Here is an 8,564-nt window from a genome sequence, read left to right as displayed (position 1 = left end):
AATTTACCTTTTTCGCTATTTGTGCATGAAAATCAAAATCAAGCATTGGGCTTTCTCATGCAAAACATGGCAGTCAACAGCGCACCATAACTTACTACTGTATTCAATTGGATTCATTAACAAAAGTTTTCTTGGCTTGTTTTAAGCACAGTAGCTGCCACTACTGAATTAGTTGAAGCATCAGTTGATTTAGTCCAAGACCACACCTTGCACTTAGAAGTACCATACAGGATGCGGAGAGAGCAGAGAATGCTGCAGCACCATGAAGCAGAGAGTCCACCAGCAAGCGACCTTCGGAGATGAAGAAGGAAAATGCCTCCCGGGGAGCTTCATGAAACCGGAAGTCAGGAGAGAAAGTTAGCAGATGATGCCGTGTTCACCATGTGCCCTTTCAGCTGAGAAAGAAGCCCTGACTGTGTTTGCCATGTGCCTTCCCACTTGAGAGAGAAACTCTGAACTTCATCGACCTTCCTGAACCAAGGTATCTTTCCCTGGATGAATGCCTTTAATTGGACATTTCTATAGACTTGTTTTAATTGGGACATTTCCTTGGCCTTAGAACTGTAAACTAGCAACTTATTAAATTCCCCTTTTTAAAAGCCAAAAAAAAAAAAGAAGTACCATACAATGTCTACCCGCTTTTAATTTCAGGGAAAACATCAAATATCAGCTATCAGACTGTCTTCTTATGAAATTGCATTGCCTTCCCCTTTAATCTTAAAAAATTGCATGCCTTCCCTTTATTTTGAATTTATTACATACATATTATCAATATATACAATATTAGTGTATTTATTGGGACATGAACAATATACAAAAAGGTAATTTTCATGCATGTGTGGTTAATTATATATACAATTAAGCTTTTAAAAAATTAGACTGTGATCCTTAATATTGTTGTTCTTAGATCTTTTTTTTTTTTTTTTTTTTGCATGGGCAGGCACCAGAAATTAAACCCGGGTCTCTGGCATGGCAGGCAAGAACTCTGCCTGCTGAGCCACAGTGGCCCACCCATTCTTAGATTTTTTTTAATGCAAGATCCACAAGCAGTGATGCTGTTTTCAGACTTTCTCTACTCTCATTACCCACAATGGATTTTTAAACAAATATTCAAAGCTTTTCTTTCTTTTTCTTTTTGGGATAAAACATTTGGTATATAACATAAATAAAAAATTGTATGGAGTGAGTCTAGCCAAAAACTAAAGGACAAATACTGTATGGTCCCACTGATGTGAACCGACATTCGAGAATAAACTTGGAATATGTCATTGGTAACAGAGTCTAGCAGGAGTTAGAAACAGGGTAAGATAATGGGTAATTGGAGCTGAAGGGATACAGACTGTGCAACAGGACTAGATACAAAAACTCAAAAATGGACAGCACAATAACACCTAATTGTAAAGTAATCATGTTAAAACACTGAATGAAGCTGCATCTGAGCTATAAGTTTTTTTTTTTGTCTGTCTGTTTGTTTGTTTGTCTTTTTTTTCCTTTTTCCTTTTTTTTACTATTATCATTATTTTTATTTTTTTCTCTATATTAACATTCTATATCTTTTTCTGTTGTTTTGCTAGTTCTTTCCCTAAATCGATGCAAATGTACTAAGAAATGATGATCATGCATCTATGTGATGATGTTAAGAATTACTGATTGCATATGTAGAATGGAATGATTTCTAAATGTTGTGTTAATTTCTTTTTTTTCTTTAATTAATAAAAAAAATTGTATGGGAGTGATGGTATTTTTTGTTTTAATTACATCCATATACTTGTTCTGTATTTTGTACTATAAAGCAGATGTTTTTTTAAAATGCCTTGCTCAGTTCCTCAGAAAACTAAATATTGATTTACCCTATGACCTGACAATACCACTACTCAGTATATATCCAGAAAAGCTGCAGTGACACAAACAGACACTTGCACCCCGATGTTCATAGCGGCATTATTCACAATTACCAAAAGATGGAAAAAATCCAAGAGCCAATCAGTAAACACGCAGATAGACAAAATATGGCACAAACAGACAATGGAATATTATATAGCAGTAAGATGACATGAGTTCCTGGGCCATATGGCAACATGGATAAACCTTGAGGACATAATGCTGAGTAAAATAAACCAGGCACAAAAGAATAGACACTGTATCGTTTTGCTATTATGACCCTGGTAAAGGGAAATTCAGAGGTCAATAATGTAGAATGTAAGGTACCTAGAGATATAGAGAAGTGAGAGACACGTGAATGGTTAGCTAATGAGGTTGAACTTAGATGTAAAGGAAGAGATAGAAGTGAAGGCAGTTCACTAGTGGGTCTATAAGTAATATTGCAATATTGAAGGTGAACATGATTGAAAGGGGTTGTATAGAGCCATGTGTCCCACGAATTAACACTACAAATATAAATAAGTTCTGGCATGAACTACATAAAAGCTATGAATCTTGTGCAAAGAATCAATAATAGAGGGATATGGAGGGAAAGTACTCTTGCATGCTGCGGCCTATAGTTAACAGGAAGACATCAACAGTACCAAAACAAAAACAATACCAGGAGTATATAATTGGTGGGGAGAGATTGGGGGAGGTTTATGTTTTATATTTGGTGAGTCTGTGTTTATCAGTTATTTTTCTCTTTGGAGCAATGAAAATTGTCTAAAACTGAGAGTTTTGATGATTGTACAACTAAGTAAGGATACTGTAAAACTTTGCTTTATTATTTTTGACATTATCCATGGATGCCTAATGGACAGAGGTGGCTGAAAGGTACATTGACTGAGAAGCCGAAAAGTGAACTATGGTGTAGACACATGATGTAATATTGTGCAGCTACAGAAAGGAACAAAGTTGTGAGGCATGCAATGAAGTGAATGAAAGTTGAGGACATTATGTTATACAAAATAAGTCAGAAACAAAAGAACAAATTTGTATGGTCGCTTATAGAAAATACGTATAAGAAAATTGGGGCTTAGGTTGTAAGCTCATATAGTGGTCACATTTAGTCCAGAGCTATAAATGTTATTTCTAGATTCTGAGATGCTTTCCTATATGTGTATAACCTGGTATTTCCCTGGAAGTTTGGGTACTTGTGTGACACTAAGACTCAGAGTTGGAGTTTTGCAGCTCGGAAAGTCAGCATTGCCACATACAATAACTCTTACAGAAACCAAAAAAGAGATCAGCTTTCAATTAGAAATAAGAATGAAGCCAATAGGTTTGGAACAAAGGTAAATCACAATACAAGGCAAAGGAAGATATTGCCTTTATTTTAGAGCTTCACCTAATATATGAGACCAAAGGAAGAGAGGTTATTTTGTCCAAAACCTAAATTTTCTGTAGCACACAAACTAACTCAACCTGTCTGCATAGATCATTTCAACAACCCAAACACATGGAACCCAGAATGAGAACAGGAACTTCTAATTTTTGCATAGCTTAATGTAATACCTGGATATACCCCAGAGTATGTTGGGTAGATTAATGAAAAGTATTGGCAAAGTCCCCTGAGGGACTGGAGAAAAATATGGAACTATTAACTATTAAATTTTACTACCTGGGAAAACCTTGATACCCTCTCAAATATTAGTAACTCCCAAGTTAATAGACCAAGACCTTGATCTTGACGCCTGCTCTTATGAAACTTATTTCTGTAGTGAAGAAACTAAGCCTACTTATAATTATCCTAAGAGTTACTTCCAGAAATCCTCTTTTGTTGCTCAGATGTGGTCTCTCTGTCTCTAAGTCCAACTATTCAAGGAAAACGACATGACATTCAGGCATGAAAGTCTCCCTGACAACATGGGGCATGACTCCCAGGGATGAGCCTGGCTCTGGCACCATGACATCAACAATATACATAATATTCCATTGTATGTATATACCACATATTGTTTATGCACTCATTTGTTGATGGGCACTTGGATCGTTTTCATCTTTTGGCAATATTGAAAAATGCTGCTATGAACATCGGTGTGTAAATGTCTGTTGGTGTCTTTTTTTCCAGATCTTCTTGGTGTATACCTAATATTGGTATTGCTCAGTCACAAGGCAACTTGATACATAGTTTTCTGAGGAACCACCAAACTGTACCATTATGTATTCCACCAGCAGTGAATAAGTGTTCCAATTTCTCCACATCGTTTCCAACATTTGTAGTTTTCTGTTTGTTTAAGAGCAGCCATTCTCACAGGAGTGGGGTAGTTTCTCATTGTAGCCTTGATTTGCATTTCCCTTATAGCTAATGAAGGTCAGTATGTCTTCATGTGCTTTTTAGCCATTTGTGTTTGCTCTTCAGAAAAATGCCTATTCATATACTTTGCCCATTTTATAATTTGGTTGTTTGATCTTTTGTTGTTGAGTTTAATAATTTCTTTATATACACAGATTATCAAACCTTTATCTGATATGTTGTTTCCAAATATTTTCTCCCATTGTATTGGCTGCCTCTCCATCTTTCTGACAAACTTCTTTGAGGTACAGAAGTTTTTGCTTTTGAAGAGTTCCCATTTTATCATTTTTTTTCTTTCATTGCTTATGCTTTGGGTATAAAATTTAAGAAGCTACCTCCTATAATTAGTTCTTGAAGATGTTTCCCTATATTATCTTCTAGGAGTTTCATCATACTGACTCTTATATTTAGGTCTCTAATCTGTTTTTAATTATGTTTTGTATAGGGTGTGAGGTAGGGGTCCTCTTTCACTCTTTTGGCTATGGATATCCAGTTCTCCTTTGTCCATTTATTGAAAAGACTATTTTATCCCATTTCAGTGGATTTCAGGGCCTTGTTGAAGATCAGTTTACTGTGGTCTATTTCTGCACTCTCAATTCTATTCCATTGGTCAATACTTCCATTTTTGTGCCAGTCCCATGCTGTTTTGACCACTGTGGCTTCATAATAAGTTTTTAAATCTGGAAGTATTAATCCTCCCACTTTATTCTTCTTTTTAAGGGCACTTTTAGCTGTTCAGGGTCTCTTTCCCTTCCAGATGAATTTGGTAATTAGCTTCTCCAAGTCTTCAAAGTAGGTTGTTGGAATTTTGATTGGTACTGCATTGAATCTGTAGATCAATTTTGGTAGAATTGATACCTCCACTACATTTAACCTTCCTATCCATGACCATGGAATGTCTTCCCACCTATTTAGATCTTCTCTGATTTCTTTTAGCAGTGTTATGTAATTTTCTGTTTACAAGTCCTTTACATCCCCAGTTAAGTTCATTCCTAGATACTTGATTCTTTTAGTTACTATTTTGAAAGGATTTTTTCCTTAATTGACTCCTCAGTTAGATCATTGCTTGTGTATAGAAACATTACTGGATTTTGCACATTAATTTTATAACCTGCCACTTTGCTGAATTTGTTAATAGCTCAAGTAACTTAGTTGTAGATTTCCCAAGTATAATATTATGTCACCTGCAAATAATGAAAGTTTTACTTCTTCCTTTCCAATTTGGATGCCTTTTATTTCTTTCTCCTGCCTGATTTCTCTTGCTACAACTTGCAGTACAATGTTGAATAACAGTGGTGACAGAGGGCATCCTTGTCTCATTCCAAATTTTAGGCAGAAAGCTTTCAGCATCTCACTTTTTAGTATTTATTTATTTATTTTTAGCATGGGCAGGCTCTGAGAATCGAACCTGGGTCTCCAGCTTGGCAGGTGAGAATCCTTGCCACTGAGCCACCTTTGTACCGCCCAGCATCTCACTTTTGAATACGATGCTGGCTAAGGGGCTGGGTTTTTTTTTTTTTTGAAATTTAATTCTTATTTATACATACATAATTACAATAAACATAAAATTATCAGGAAAAATGTCACTGCCATTTTGTTTGCAGGGAGAAGTCAGGAAGTGGAACAGTGACAATATTCTAAGACAGTTCCAGAGTAGCTAGTTTAAGAATGCCAAAATTCAATGACTAGAAAATCTCAAATACAACTAAATAACTCTGCTATAGCTTAATAAGTGCCATGAAATTATTAGTGTACATTTCAGTTTAGTATAGAACTACATTTTGTATTTTATAAAGGCAGCAATTATATATTGGCTTTTGCTCTAGATGCTTCATTAACATCGTTAAGTGAAGGTAATGGTAATCACAATTTTTTACAATCTACACATACTAGTGTTTAATGCTTAAATGGAATGAACCAGTGTTTCTTAATTGGCATCTTAAATACCCACATAAACAGAATTAGAAAAAAAAACTATCAAAGGCAATCATTAGAAATGTAATATGACAACACATTAAAAATGCAGTTTACCACAGAAATGAAGTAACAGGATCAGTACTCACTATATAAAGGTGCTTCCAACACAGAGCTAAGAACCTATATCAGTCAACTTAATCCTAATGGCTCGTAGAAAACATTAAGTTTCCAGTAAATAAACTAGTCTATGAAAGTCTGTATATCTTTTGAAAGTTTCACATCTGTAAAACCAGATAAGGCTACAGCTACCTTGAAGTTTGGACAAGATACCAGAGCTTACAATAAGATTCCCAGCCATATGGAAGATAGAAAGGTCTCCATGCAATATATGCTCGTTGGCTCCAGGAAAGCTTCATGTGCATCATACATGCCGACAAGTAAACTGCATTGGAATAGTTCAGCTAAGTTTCCATTATGAAATTGACCTTTAAACCTCAGGAATGGTATGATCCATCAGGCTTTTCATAATGTTTGGTGCCATGTGTTTAATAATATGTTCAGATATAAGCAGGCATGATTGTTATAGTAACTACAGTCCCAGATGTCAACAGTATGTCTTCAATCCAATCACATTCTGTCCATTGATTTCACAGATGTTGTATTCTGTGAGAAGACCGTTTCTGGCTGCAGAGCTATCTTTCACTATGGACGTAATTTTTCCATTTTTGAAAATAAAGCCAACATGTCCAGTACTATCCTTATGCGTGGTAATAATCTGTTCAAAGGGCCTGTCATGAATAATCATAGTAATCTTTTCTCCAAAAGCCTGTTTGAACATTTTGTGTGCTTTATCAGAGCTCCAGCCTGCACAGTTTTCACCATTAATCTGGAGTACTTGATCACCAAATCTCAGACCAACCAAAGATGCTGGAGAATTAGCTTGGACTAACTGGATAAATACACCATTATATACTGATTTAAGTCTGAGACCAATTTTCCATCTTGATTCTTACACAAAATAACTTGATGAATTCCTTGCTTAATTTCTGCTCTTCGAATTCCAACATCATTAACAGTTACCGGAGCCACTAGATAGTTCACACTGGAAGGTCTTCCTACCAACCCCTGTGCTGGTTCTCCAGGGTCCATGGCCATATTTGCACATATTTCTTCTTCGTTTAGACTCAGGCCCATGTATTGAGAGTTCTGGATACAGTTTAGGATAGACACCTAAATATAAACTTCTTCCATCTTGAGCAATGGGAGCAGACGCTTCTGACAAAACTGCTGGGTTGGCAGGGTTTGCAGAAAAGGCAGCCTGAGCCTGGATTACTTTGTCTACTTTCAGGTCTTCAAGAGTTGGAAACAAAGACATTTTTGCAGGATTTTTCTGGACTGCAGGACGGCTTGCAGCCAACCTCTTCTCTCAGACTTCGAAACCTGAGGTATAGGTTTTTCATATATGTCTTTTAACATATTGAGGACGTTACCTTTGATTTCTACCTTTTGAAGTGCTTTTATCAGAAAAGGATATTGAATTTTGTTGAGTGCTTTTTCAGCATCAATTGAGATGATCATATGATTTTTCCCTTTCTATTTGTTAATGTGCTATATTACATTAACTTATTTGCATGTACTGAAACATCCTTGCATTCCTGGTTTAAACCCCACTTGGTTGTGGTGTACAATTCTTTTAATGTGGTGTTGGATTTCATTTGCTAATATTTTATTGAGAACTTTTGCATCTATATTAATTAGGGAGACCCTAACTACAGATTAGGGTCTGTAGTTTTCCTTTCTTGTAGCATCTTTACCCAGTTTTGTTACTAAAGTGATGTTACTTTGATAAAATGAGTTAGGTAGTGTTCCTTTTTCCTCAATTTTTTGGAAAAGTTTGAGCAGGATTGGTGTTAGTTCTTTTTGGAATGTGTGATAAAATTCCCTTGTGATGACATCTGGCCCTAGGCTTTTCTTTGTAGGAAGATTTTTGGTGATGGATTGAATCTCTTTACTTGTGATTGGCTTATTGAGATCTCCTATTTCTTCTTGAGTCAGTGTAGCTTGTTTGTGTGTTTCCAGGAATTTGTCCATTTTATCTAAGTTGTCTAGTTTATTGATATATAGCTGTTCATAGTATCCTCTTATGATTTCTTTTATTTCTTCAGAGTCTGTGGTAATGCACCCGTTCTCATTTCTGATTTTGTTTATTGGTATCCTCTCTCTATTTTTCTTTGACAGCCTTGCTAGTGGCACATCAAATTTTTTTATTTTCTCAAAGTACCAACTTTTGTTTTTATTGATTCTTTCTATTATTCTTTTGTTCTCCCATTCATTTAATTCTGCTTTAATCTTTGTTACTTCTCTAATTCTATTTTCTTTGGGGTTAGTTTGCTGCTCTTTCTCAAGTTCCTCCAGGTGAGCAGTTAAG

The 8,564-nt window shown here is 35.7% G+C and overlaps 1 pseudogene; it reads right to left on the bottom strand.

Moving 5' to 3' along the window:
• Positions 1-6,536: 6,536 nt before the first annotated feature.
• Positions 6,537-7,647, bottom strand: LOC143670391 (syntenin-1-like; annotated as a pseudogene).
• Between the last annotated feature and the right edge of the window lie 917 nt (positions 7,648-8,564).

Source organism: Tamandua tetradactyla, chromosome X (assembly GCF_023851605.1).
Source record: "Tamandua tetradactyla isolate mTamTet1 chromosome X, mTamTet1.pri, whole genome shotgun sequence".
In the NCBI taxonomy this organism is placed as follows: Eukaryota; Metazoa; Chordata; class Mammalia; order Pilosa; family Myrmecophagidae; genus Tamandua; species Tamandua tetradactyla.
The sequence above is the reverse complement of the archived record's forward strand: the minus strand, read 5'-3'. Positions and strand labels throughout refer to the sequence as shown.